Below are 13,296 nucleotides of genomic sequence, written 5' to 3'. Positions count from 1 at the left end.
TTCTACCGATTACAATGGAGGAAATTGGCCACCATGCTTATGTAACCCTTGCATTTAATTTGGCAATTGCAATCGCATCAACCATTGTGATGGTTGTTCAATTGGCTAAATTGGCATTGGGCTTGCACGTGTGACTTAATTTGGCAATTGTAACCACATTGAACACCATCACGGTTTTTTTAATTGGCTAATTTGGCACTGGGCTTGCATGTGTGACTTAATTGGGCAATGGTTTGCTTAATTGGCTAATTTGGCACTGGGCTTGCATGTGCGTGACTTGATTTGACAATTACAATCAGCGGGCAAGCATGATGTCCACAAGGTTGACATGCATGGTCTAATTAGCTATAAAAGTTGTAGGGACGATGGTTGAAATAAGTGCATAATAATAATTGTGCATTATTATACATCTCTAAGTTAGTGTTACAATATTCTACTATTGTGTTGGAATTTGGCTACTATGTTGACATTCAATCATCTTAATAGGGACATGGAAAATTCCATGTGTGACTTAATTATCTTAAGGTGTAGGAAGGATGGTTGAAACAAATGAATAATAATAATTGTGCATTATTATGCATCTCTAAGTTAGTGTTGCATTATTCCACCATTGTTATGTCGACATTCAATCATCTTAATTGGGACGTGGAAAATTCCATGTGTGAATTATCTTAAAATGATGGTGCAGTGAGGACCGTCTAGGTAAAATGGTTCAATGAAGAACATCTAAACTGTTGAATCAGAGTTCAATGGAGCCGCTTAATATTTATTTATGGGATGACTTAATTTGGAAGCTCTAAATCAACCACCATATCTGTAGGGTGTCTATCTTGGCTTGGTAATTCATATATGATAAGTGATTTAGCCACTAGGCTTGCATGCAATTACAGCCACTTGGCTTGCATGATGGCATGACCATCCAATCAACCGAGATCTCATATTGAACTCCTTGATGGCTAAGACATTTCCCACTAGTTACAATGATATGATCCGATAATAGGCTAGGCTATCAGCATGGTGGGCACTAGCTATTTATGTGCCATGTAGCCCCACTTTTCAACTTCTTATCCACCTCCTCCAAACTCCTCTCCCACTCCACCCTCTTGTTGTACTACTTGCTCCAAACTCACCTTTGTCTTCTACTCCACCCTCTTGTTCCACCCTCATCTCCTCTCACAACCGTCCTAATCCACCCTCATCTCAACTCTCTAGCTCCTTTATTGTGCCTCATGTCTAGCTTATTTCATTCTTGTTCTTAGCTGCTACTAATGGTGGCCCTTTTATCCCATGATCAAAGAATATCAGAACTATTTTAAGAGCTTTATGGGGGGAGATTCTAGCGCATGTGCAAGTGATGTTAGAGAACCTATTAGAGGAATCTTTTCTATGAGTTTTGTAGGGACCTCATGTTGAAAATGCTAGGACAAGTTGTTTGCGAGAGTTTCTATGACGTCACAATAATAAGCAAAGTTGATTAGCTCACTGAGCTCCTTTTTAGCAACAACAAAAGTTGAGCAGCTTAAGTGATAATCTCTTTTTTGTATCAAAATGGTTTTTTTACCTAGTGAATTTGAAACGAAACCATTGTAATACAATACTTGTTATTGAATACTCACTTGCCGATTCATGGTGTTGAGAGTGAAGAACTAACCCTTAGAGGTAGTGCTCTAGTTTCACATTTACTTTTCTGAAAAATTTGAGTTGGGCTTATATGAGTATAATAGCCATGTGCATTGAAATTATTTTGACATGGAAGCCTCTTTGCATGTTGCTTAGTAGTAGACTAAGTTAATGCTCACAAAAACTGATTGCAATGCATTTTTCCTGGCTAAAATTGAGAAATTTAAGTTGGGATTCAAGGTTGCATTTAATTTTAAGGAGCATAATATATGTACTTTATTTGAAAATATCAATAATATTTATATGATTTTTGAAAATTTTAAGATTTTATCCTAGTTAAGATATTTTAAGGGATTTTAAAATAATTTTTGTGTGGGGGTTGACGTGTGTAGTTTTAGCTAGTTGGTTATATCCATCACGGTGATTGATGTATGCCACTTTTGTGTGTGGTACCATATGTTCTAGATCACTAAAGAGCACAGTGGTTGAAATAGATAGCTATATCCTTCATACCTACACTAGTTGATGTGGCCATGTCATGATGGTTGAATTGAGCCATGGTGCATGTATTCTAGCAATCATGGTGGATGTCCTCCACCAAGAATTCTATTTATGGCTTCAATGACACATGATCAATACCATGTGTTTCTTATCAGGAACCAATAGAGCAGTTGCAACAACAAATGAAATTTAGTTTCGTGGCATGCTATTGCCACACAATATATTTGATGATGCTAGTCGTGCTAGTGCAATAAAGGAGTCTACAAAAAGATGGTTGTTGGGTAAAACCTCACCATAAATAGTCAATCCAAATATGAAAGAACGCGCTCTCTATCTTTTGTCAATAGCATGAAGTTAGCAGACACCACATCTAATCAATTTCAATAGGGTCTCGGCCTTTAAACTTATATCAGGGAGTCGCATGATGCAACCTTGTGTATGGTGACAAAATCCCCTACCCTCTCTATTACTGCAGCTACACCAATTTATCAACCATGAGGCAAACGTTGCTTGTATGCAAGACCATACTATCCAAGTTCCTAAACTCGAAAGGCAATGCATACATTTCCTATGCCAATAATGTGAACAACGTAACAGAAAGATTTGTAGCTACAACTTATAACCGATTTGGCAAGTGGGTTACTCCATTGCAAAATCCATGTATTGCTCCACAGATGGTGGAAGGAAAAATGTTTTGCCTCATAATAGGACAAGCCTCATTGCTCTACAAATTTCCCAAAGTAACATACCCCAAAGACGTATCTTGTATGTCTTCATTGAAGACCATTGCTGGCTTGAGTTTAAATGTCAAAATCATTCAGCCTACCTCGACAGTGTGAATTTAGTTAATATGGCAAGGATGATCCTTCAGTTTATCCATTCATCTTAGGGACAAAGCAATGGAGTTTCATACCATATACATCTGGCTCTTCCCATCTAAAGCTTAATAATGACCAAGGCCCAAAAAATGTTTTAAGCTTAAGAATGATCCAAGCTCTCCCAAAAATTGAAGGAATAGATGGTTGAGAGCCTCCTTGATGCAATGATAAATAGAAAACATAATAGAGATGAGTATACTTTGATTTGTACCTTACATTGCACTTTAACCTATGATCAATTCTATGTAGGGCTTTTTCCCACTACTAGCTAAGGACTTTAAAGGAAGTGTGCATTTCCAAAAGGGGTTCTAGATGTATTAAAGCTTAGCTTGTTAAAAGAAACTTAGAATTTGAACCCAAGGGAATCAGCACTTTGAGGAGTTTTGGGAAGGGAAATAAGTTCACATATAGGGAATAAGGCTTAACTCATTGATGGATCATGTGAATGCTACCCTTTGCCTTTGCAAAGGGGTTTGACTTTGAGCACTACAAAGCAGCATCCATTATAGACAACAAGTCACAGTTCACAATTGCCTCGGCACCTTATGCCAAAGAGGTAATGAATACGGTGGAGCAGCATGGCCATTAACTTGAATGATGGAGAGGTGGAACCAAAGGAGGGAAGGCATGAAGGCTTTTGTAGAAGTAATCCCTCATTTATGTCTCCTATGTGCCTCCATGACTAGTCTTAGTTAGATAGCATAAAACATTTGATTTGTCTCTCCGAATAGCAAATTGCCGATCTGTAGGCTCAAGTTTCATGCCATGAAGCACACGCTTTTGATGAGGTTGCAAAGCAGATGCATACAATCAAGGTTGTGTCATCACTGCTAGCTCCACAAATAGCACAGGTGTAGGGCACCCTAGAAAGACTGTGAAAATAACAAGCATACTACAAGATAGCTAACACAATGGACCACCAAGTGCTTACAAAATTGCAGTCTGAAATACTAGTTCTAATGCTTTGATAGCTATTGTTCATTCATTACTTTCAAACAATAATTGGTAGCAAGAAATGGGAAGTTGGAAAATGTGTATTTTGTATTGCTAAGTGGTTGTTTTAATGTGGTAGTTCAATCATGATTAGGAAGAGGGATAGCTACATCTAGATTTCTCCTAAGAAATGTTGCATGACATGTAGTCCAATGACTTTCTCTTAAGACTTGACAAGTGCTCATCACGTTGTGGCCTATCATTCAACCAAGATATAGTGGATTTGTTTATGCTTCCTTGTAGACATACCATTTGTTTTATTTTCTGCAAATGTGCCATAGTCAAAGCCACTATGTGCATATCAACTACTATGAGGTAGTTCGAAAAGCCACCAAGATCATGCTTGGGTTAAGTATCAAAACGGCTAAGATGACTTTGACTGCTAGGTATGAGTGTCTGGGGGACGAGCATTTTCTGAGCGAAATCTTCCGAGCGTCCGAGCGAAGGAAAAAAAAAGCTTCCAACTATGCATAAATATGGCAAAAATCGATTAGAAGAAAACAAAGTTTCACTTAGAAATATGCAAAGTATTATAGCAATGCCTATTTTATACAAAAATCTTTAGGTGAATCTGTAGGAATGGTGAGAGCATAATGGGATGGCTTTTGAAGAAACCCACATGTAGAGTAGACTTCTCTATGAAAATTCCCTTATGATCCTTCTTACAACGTTTACTTAATAGGGGGTGACATTGAAAACCCTCTCTCAACCTATCTTCATGAAAGAGTTTCTTCAAAGAAAACTCATTGAAGCAAGCCATCCAGGTAGTTTCGCCAGCGAAACCCCTTTGAAGCAAGTCTCCCAAGGTAGTTTCGCTGGCGAAACTACCTTGGACAGCACTTTTAAAAGTGACATAACTTTCATATCCAATGTCCAAATATAGTCATTCAACCACTCAAATTGATCAGAACACCCCATTTGAGCACATCTATGAAGTTATATTTTGGAAAATCTTCCATATATAGTATTAAATATTACATGTATTTTATGAGAGTGATATATAAGCCCAAGTTAATACTTATTTATAGTAATTTAAACTTCTTTAGAAACATGTCCATAAATATGCTATAAAAACACTAAAAAGATATTGCCATATGATATAAATGTGTTAATAAGTAATTATATATGCATAGTATTATTACATTGAGAGTGATTATGAGGAATGTTTCTTAAAGGAATCAACACTTTTTTAAGGTAATAACAGGGGTACAAAGGGATGTCTCTAAATAAGAAAATTATGTTGTATAAAAATGAATGAGTGACTAGTCTGTATATTTTTATGATAAAGGGATCTAGTTCTAGTGAAAATAAAAGTGTAAAAACCATGTTTCCTAAAGAAAAACATTTTTAAAAATCTCTTGAAAAACACGCTCAGATAAACCTGCTCATAGGTTTTTGCTCGTAAAATTGACGCATCCGAGTGTCTGCTAGATGCCCTTGCCCCTTTGTATCCAAGCAACAATTAGAACTAGCATAGTAGATGCCAGTATATCCCCCAGAGTAGTATGAAACACTAGTCTGCACTGCTAATGCTACAACTACAAAATTGAGTAATGTAAGCACTAGTATGATACTGATAGTTACTAGATACAAGTATGGAAGTAGCATACATGTGCTAATACTACTAGCTATGGTAGTACTATAACTAGCTATGGTAGTACTACTACTAGCATTGCTTGGTAAGTGCTAGTAAGTGTGAGCATTGCTAAGTGCTAAATGATAGTATTGCGCTAAGTGCTAACATTTCTAATTGCTAAGTGCTACATTTCTAAGTGCTAGTATTGCCAAGTGCTAAGTGCTAACCTTCCTAGGTGAAGTGCTAATCTTGCTAAGTGCTACATGCTAGCAATGCTAAGTGCTAAATGATAGCATTACCAAGTGGTGCTAGCATGGCAAGTTCTAGTATTGCTAAGTGATAAATGCTAATAGTGCTCAGTGCTAGATGCTATCATTGCTAAGAGCTAAATGATACATTGCTAAGTGCTATGAAGATTTCTGACACATATATGTAGCTACATGACTTGAGGAAATAAGGGGCCCTCATTCAAATTGAAGGTGATCTCTACTTGCAGCCATCGCCGCTGCTGGTGGTGTTCTTCTGCTAGTAAGTCTAGAGCTAGCAGGTTCCTAAGAAAATTATCAACAACTAGAAAAAATGCATGGTGGCTACAACAGCTAGATCCAGGATAGATACAAATGCTATGTTGAATGCCTCCATTTGGGTGGCTAGAGCTAGGGAAAAAAGCATAGACAACCTCCATGGTGTAGGTTATACTGATTACAATTGTACCATTTCATGGCTACATGCCAAGGCTAGAAACCCATGAAATATAATGTCATCCATGCTAGTTCATATAAGATGAATAAGTATAGCCATGCATGAATTAGCATGTTCACATTCCATTGGCACGAAAATGGACACATCGCTCCAATCAAGCAAAAAACAATATGTTGATGAAGCTCCTACATCCAAAACATATTTCAATGTAAAGTCCTCAAAGAAATCCTTCATGCTTCTCTAAAAAATCTTAATTTGACCTTGATTAAACATCCCAAATTCTGAAATCTAAATTTTGTTCATCATCCACCACAGTCGAACTATCGGAACTAGTCAGACTGATATTAGACTATTGTCGGACTGCAAATGAGCTATCAAAATCTTTGCAATGACAGAGTCTGAAAACACATTGAGAAAGCTAATACAATCAATACATATCATTTTAGGGGGACTACCCAGGGCAGAGGACCCCAAAATACATCAAGCTATAGGAATAATAGATCAGAAACATAAGTCCCGATCATCAGGCACATAGACCTCTAAATAGAGAGAGAGATCTCTGATGTCGATAGTAAGAGCATGAGTCGATGTTGAAGCATCATCTTCTTCTTTGTCTTCACTTGTTGCAGCCCCAACCAAGTTGACATGATCCTTGTGTTGTTGCTTGGCAAGCTTCTAGAAGCAGTGATCCTCAGTGTGACCAAGCTTCCCATAATGATTGCATTTGAAAGGCTTGAATTTGCCTTTGCCTTTACCCTTGGAGTACAGTACAGTGGAGTCCAAAGTTTCTACATACCGTCTGTCATGATCAATAAGCATAGCAACCATATCATGATAACCCATTTGCGTCACACGCAATGCTGGCATGATCTCCTAGTACTTAGAATTTTCCTCAATGCTCGAGAGGAGCACAACAACTTGATCATCTTCCCCTACAGGGGCCACCAGACTAGTAAGTTGAGTGACAAGGGATTCCATATGATTCAACTGAGCAAGAAGAGAGTCTTCATGCTTCATTTACAGCTTGAAGAATTCTTGTATGAGGAATACCTTTAAATTGACAAAAGGAAAGAAGAAGGGCAGGATGTTTACATTGGATGCGGACATGCCTGAATTGAGTGCAGCAATGTTTGCACATGGGACCAGTGTAGTTGTAGATATTGATATCTGGCATAAACGCATTGGTCATGTTAATGTACAACGACTTAAATCAATGCAGGACCAAAATATTATTACAGGATTGCCTAAATTCAAGGTTGCAGAAATGTATAAGGTATGTGAAGCCTATCAATTTGGAAAACAGGCAAGGAAACCATTTCCTAGACATGTTCAAGAGAGTAAGAAGCCATTGGAATTAATCCACTCTGATGTGTGGACTACTAAAGCTGCATCTATTGGAGGCTATCATTATTTTGTCACTTTTATTGATGACTACAGCAGAAAAGTTTGGGTGTATTTTATGAAAAAGAAAAGTGAAGTGTTTGGGCATTTCAAAGCTTTAAAGCTATGGTTGAAAAAGAAACAGGCCTACAAATAAAATACCTAAGGTCAAATGGAGGGGGAGAGTACCTCTCAAATGAGTTTGCAAGGTTCCTGCAAGAGCATGGCATAAAGCAGCAATATTCATGCAGTCATACCCCACAGCAAAATGGACTTGCAGAGAGGAAAAACAAGCATATTGGAGAGGTATCTCGGGCCATGCTAAATGAAAAAGACCTCCCATATTATTATTTGGCTGAAGCAGTTGCTATAGCAGTTTACATAATGAACAGGACTCCCACTGCAGCAATACATGGCATGACGCCAGAGGAGATGTATACTGGTAGGAAACCAGATATTTCTCATTTGAAAATTTTTGGTTGCATTGCCTATGTTCATGTGCCAGATGAGTTGAGGTCCAAGTTGGATCCAAAAGCTGAGAAGTGCATCTTTATTGGTTATTCTCTGCAGCAAAAAGGGTATAGATGCTATAACCCTTCTACTCGTAAGTTTACAGTGAGCAGAGATGTTTTTTTTAATGAGATGAGCAGTTGGGATAAACCAGTAAATGTGATTGATGATGTAGATGCACAGAATTCACAGCAGTAATCACAAAATATTAGTGGACCTGCAGTGTCCTCTACTAGTGGTTCACATACTTCGCCATGGACAAGCAGATTGATATCAGGAGAATCTCCTCAAAGCAACGCAGATATGGTACGCAGGTATCACGAAAAGGAAAAGAGAAGGTAGATCAGCCCATGTTTGATGTGAATGCAGGTCACTCTTATGTAGATGGTGAATCCAGTGGCTCAGATTAGAGCATTGATGATGAGTTGGGTATTCCTTCTGTTGTTACACTTGGAGTAAGGAAGACCAGGGATGTTTTGAGAGCACCTAGAAGTGAGCCTATTTTGCACAAGTCTACCAGAGCTAGGTATCCTGTGGATAGGCTGAAATATGATGGATTTACAGCCATTCACTATGCCTATATGGTCAAAGTGATACAGGAACCAGAACCCACTTCTTTTGAGCAAGCCATGGGAAAAGAAAAATGGGAGAAAGCCATGGATGAAGAAATGGATGCCTTGGAAGCAAATGCTACATGGGAATTGGTGCCTTTGCCTAAAGACAAGAATGCAATTGGCTATAAGTGGGTTTATAAGGTGAAGCACAATGCAGATGGTTCTGTGAACAGATATAAGGCAAGATTAGTTGTCAAGGGGTATGCACAAACATATGGCATTGATTATGAAGAAACATTTAGTCCAGTTGCAAGGATGGCAACCGTAAGAGCAGTCATCGCTATGGCTGCATCAAAGGGATGGTCTTTACATCAGATGGATGTAAAGAATGCCTTCTTGCATGGTGATTTGCAAGAAGAGGTCTTTATGGAGCAACCACCAAGTTATGTTCATACTATTCATCCTGAGTTTGTTTGAAGGTTAAAGAAAGCCTTGTATGGCTTGAAGTAAGCACCTAGAGCATGGTCTGACAAGATAGGACAGTATCTTGTCACTATTGGCTTTCAGATTTCCAAGGCAGATTTCTCACTTTATAAACAGAGAAAGGTATTATGCTGCTTGTCATTTATGTTGATGATTTGATCATCACAGGTGATAGTGATGAAGATATCCTTCATGTGAAAATGCTATTGAAGCAGAAGTTTGAGATGAAGGATTTGGGAGAGCTGCGTTATTTCTTAGGCATTGAGGTGATTAGATCACCACATGGGATACGGCTCTTATAGAGGCAGTATGGATTGGACATGCTGTCCAAATATGGGATGATAGGCTGTAAGCCTATTTCAGTTCCTTTGGAGAAGAATGTGAAGCTGAGCGCAGATGCAGGTGAGCTTCTAGAAGACCGTACTATGTACAGACGCATAGTAGGAAGTTTGATTTATATGACTATTACCAGGCCAGATTTGAGCTATGCTGTTGGATTGGTAAGTCAGTTTATGCAGGCTCCAAGGAAACTGCATTTGGATGCGGCTAGACGCATACTCAGGTATGTGAAGTCCACATTGCAGTATGGACTATTTTATGAGGTTGGGGTTTCCCCCTGCTGCTCCCCCCTGCCCCCTGCTGTCCCGCCCCTCTCCCTGCCTCCGTTCCCTCCCCCCTGCTGCTCCGCCCCCTCTCCCTGCCTCCGCCCCCTCCCCCCTGCTGCTCCCCCTCTCCCCCCTGCCTCCGCCCCTTCCCCCCTGCTGCTCCGCTCCCTCTCCTTGCCTCCGCCCCCTCCCCCTTGCTGTCCCGCCCCCTCCCCTGCTGTCCCGCCCCCTCCCTGCTTGCTCTCCCGCCCCCTCTCTTCCTCTCACTCCTCCCTTTCTTCTCCTCTCCTTTCCCCTCCCTCCCTCTCAGCTTGCCCCTCTCCCCTCTCAGCCCCAGCCCCTCTCCTCCTTCCCTCCCCTTCCCCCCTGCTTCCTCTTAGCCTCCTTTCCCCTCCCTTGCCCCTCGCAGCTTTTTTGGAACGGAAGGAGCTTTTTTTTCTGTTCGAGTCGGTCTCCTCACCTTGATTGGCGATGGATTCCCCGTCAGCCAATCCTACTCCATCTCCACCGGCCGCGAAAACTATCACTTTCTCTAAAGACGAGTTGCAGCAGCAGCTCAAGAAGGATGTAGAGATTGAGTGCTCTACCACTTTGCTAGCACGCATCTTCGGGTCTCACCCTTCCAGATCCCAAGCCAGAGACTGGATGCTTGCGGCTCTCCCCCCAGACCTCGCTCCTCGATTGGTAGATGTTCGCCTTCTGGGATGAGGTTTTTTCCAGGTTGTTTTTGACACTCCAGAGGCTGCGAGCACTGGCTCAAGGCCGATTTTTTACACTTGGGACACAGGAAGATCTTCTTTGAAGCCTTTCACCTTGGTTTTGACCCAGTGGAGGCAGATAAGTGGAGGCAGATAAGAAATTCTTCTCGCTCTTCATCAGGTTCCCCGGGCTTCCCCAGGTTTACCATCGACTTCTTTCTGTTATTGGGGAGCATTTTGGCGCAGCTGCTGAGATCCCACCCCTCCCTGGGTTGCCATTGACTGCAGCAGAGGCAACCAAGGCTGATGGGGTTCCTAGAGTTAGGGTCCTTTGCAAGGATCCTAACCTCGAGATGGACCTCGTCATGATACAGCGCCCGGATGGTTCCTTTTTTCGCCAGAGAGTGGAGATTTCAGGCAGGCAGGACCAGTGCAGGATTTGCAGGACCTCGGGACACTTTGCCAGGGATTGTCCTAGGAAGAAGAAAAGGCCTAAGAAGCCCTCTGGTACAGCTAGTGCCTCAGGGCATCGACAGGGGGGACAGGGGGGGGATTAGACCCGGCACTTGCCCCTCGACCTCGACAGAGGGGTGGTACAGGTCCAGCTCCTGCTCCTCGTTCTTCACGTGGCGGTCCTGCTCAGTCAGGTGGTGGTACAGGTCCAGTACCTATTCCTCGGCCTCGTCAGGGGGGTGGTACAGGTCCTTCACCTGCTCCTCGACCCCCACCTCCCTCAGGCACACGACGCGACGCTTTACAGTGGGTTCCAGTACGTGTGCAGGTCCCTCCTTTAGTTCACGAGGGTACCTTAGTAGACTCTGCTTCACCTCGAGCTGTCCTTCCTGTCTCACCTTGCACAGTCCGAGACGCTGAAGCTTCGACCTCCTCCCCAGTTGCAGCTTCTTCCTTAGATCCAGCACTGCCAGATGTTCCTCTTGAGGACGGAGAGATTTCCACGGCTGGGCAGACACCGGGTAGAGAGCCTTCCTCACTCCCTCCCTTGGACAGGGGGAAGGGGATAGCTTACACTGTTGATCCTCTTCCCTCACAAGGGATCCTTCGTACTCCGGTGTCTGGATTGCTCCACAGGAACTCGTTTTCAGCCTTGGCAGAGAGTTCAGATTTCCCAGAGGAGGAGTTTGTGCCCGCTACTTTTGGGGAGCCAGTGGTTGGATTTCCTATTGACAGGGCTTCTTCTTCAGGTGCCAGGATTCTTTCCCCTATTGACTTTCCTCCACTGGGTTCCTTCCCTCCTTCCTCGAGCAGGAGGTCTTCCCCTGTTGAGGGGTTTGTTTCTGCCACTAGGTCGGGTAAGGTGTTCCACTCTACATCCTCCCGTCGATGAGGATTATCAGTTGGAACATACAGGGCCTAGGTGGCGTCCCACATCGCCGCCGTAGACAGCTGATCCGGGATCAGCTTCATCTAGGTGTTACTGGGGGTCCCATTGATATATTATTTATTCAAGAGCACAAGCTGGATTATAGAGATTGTGCCAAGTCAGGCAAGTTGCTTTCAGGACATACTTTTTGGTCGCCTGCATTGGGCACTAGGGGTGGCACTTCTATTTCAGTTTCGCAGAGTCGGTTCTCCCCTTAGTTGTTGGGCATGGAGTCATTATCCCCTCTAGAGCTCAGTGGATTATTCTTTTGATTGGAGGGTGTAAGGTTGGCTTCCTCAACCTATATGCCTCCAACATTAGAGGGGAACGTGTCCTTATGTGGAAGACTTTGCTCTCCTGGGCCCCCATTGTGGATTCTTGGGTGATTGGAGGTGACTTTAACATGGTCGAGTTACCTTCAGACAAAAAAGGGGGTAGAGAAGGCAGACTTCACTCTTTGGAGAGAGCAGCTTGGGATGCCTTCCTTTTCCATTTCTGTGGCAGAGATACTTGGTGTGATGATGCCTTTCTTATTCAGCCACAGTCCCTCCTGTTCTCTTGGTCGAATAGGAGGCAACAGATGCCTATTCATGCACGCATTGACAGATTTTATGTAGATGACTGGGCTAGATGACTGGGCACTAGACAGAGGTGGATCGGTATGCATTGCTGCGGGGGTTTCCACCTCAGACCATTTCCCTGTTGTTCTGGCTATCTCAGAGCCTCACTTGAGAGGCCGATCTGCCAGCATCAGGATTCCAGATGCCTTTTACACAGAGGAGGACCTTACAGAGGCAGCCCTACGGATATGGTTTGCACATGTCCAAGGAGGGCAGCCACATCCTTCACATTTAGCCGCTGCCCTCTCTGGTATTAGCGACTTTTACTGCTCAGTTGCTTCTACCAGGAGACGAGATATTCTCAGACGTGAGATTGGTGTTCGCCAGTAGTTAGCAGCTTTGCAGAGGGAAGAGCAGAAACGGCCTTCAGATGCTTGGATTCAGGAGCGCCTTGCTGCAGCGAGGGCTCATCTCTGCAGTTATTGCTTGATCAGAGAGCAGAGTATGCCTTTCATGCATGGGAGTCCTTCTGGATTCAGATGGGTGGTAGAGTCAATAAACACTTTTTCTCTACTCTTGGCCCTAGACATAGTAGAGAGAGTGTATCTCAGCTTATTGACTCACATGGGGTTTTACAGACAGAGCCAGGTGACGTCTTACGCATAGCTTCAGATTTCTATGCCACCCTCCTTACTGCTGATCCTGAGACACACGATATAGAGGATGCTAGACAGGCTATTTGGCAGAGTATCCCAGTGTTGGTGAATCCGGATATGCATGTTCTACTTGACGCACCTTTCACCAACACAGAGTTCAGGACTGCACTTTCAGCCCTTCACAAGGGCAAGTGCCCAG

Source organism: Dipteris shenzhenensis, chromosome 3 (genome assembly GCF_047967505.1).
Source record: "Dipteris shenzhenensis isolate YYH24624 ecotype China chromosome 3, Dip_SZ_1.0, whole genome shotgun sequence".
Classification (NCBI taxonomy): domain Eukaryota; kingdom Viridiplantae; phylum Streptophyta; class Polypodiopsida; order Gleicheniales; family Dipteridaceae; genus Dipteris; species Dipteris shenzhenensis.
The sequence above is the reverse complement of the archived record's forward strand: the minus strand, read 5'-3'. Positions refer to the sequence as shown.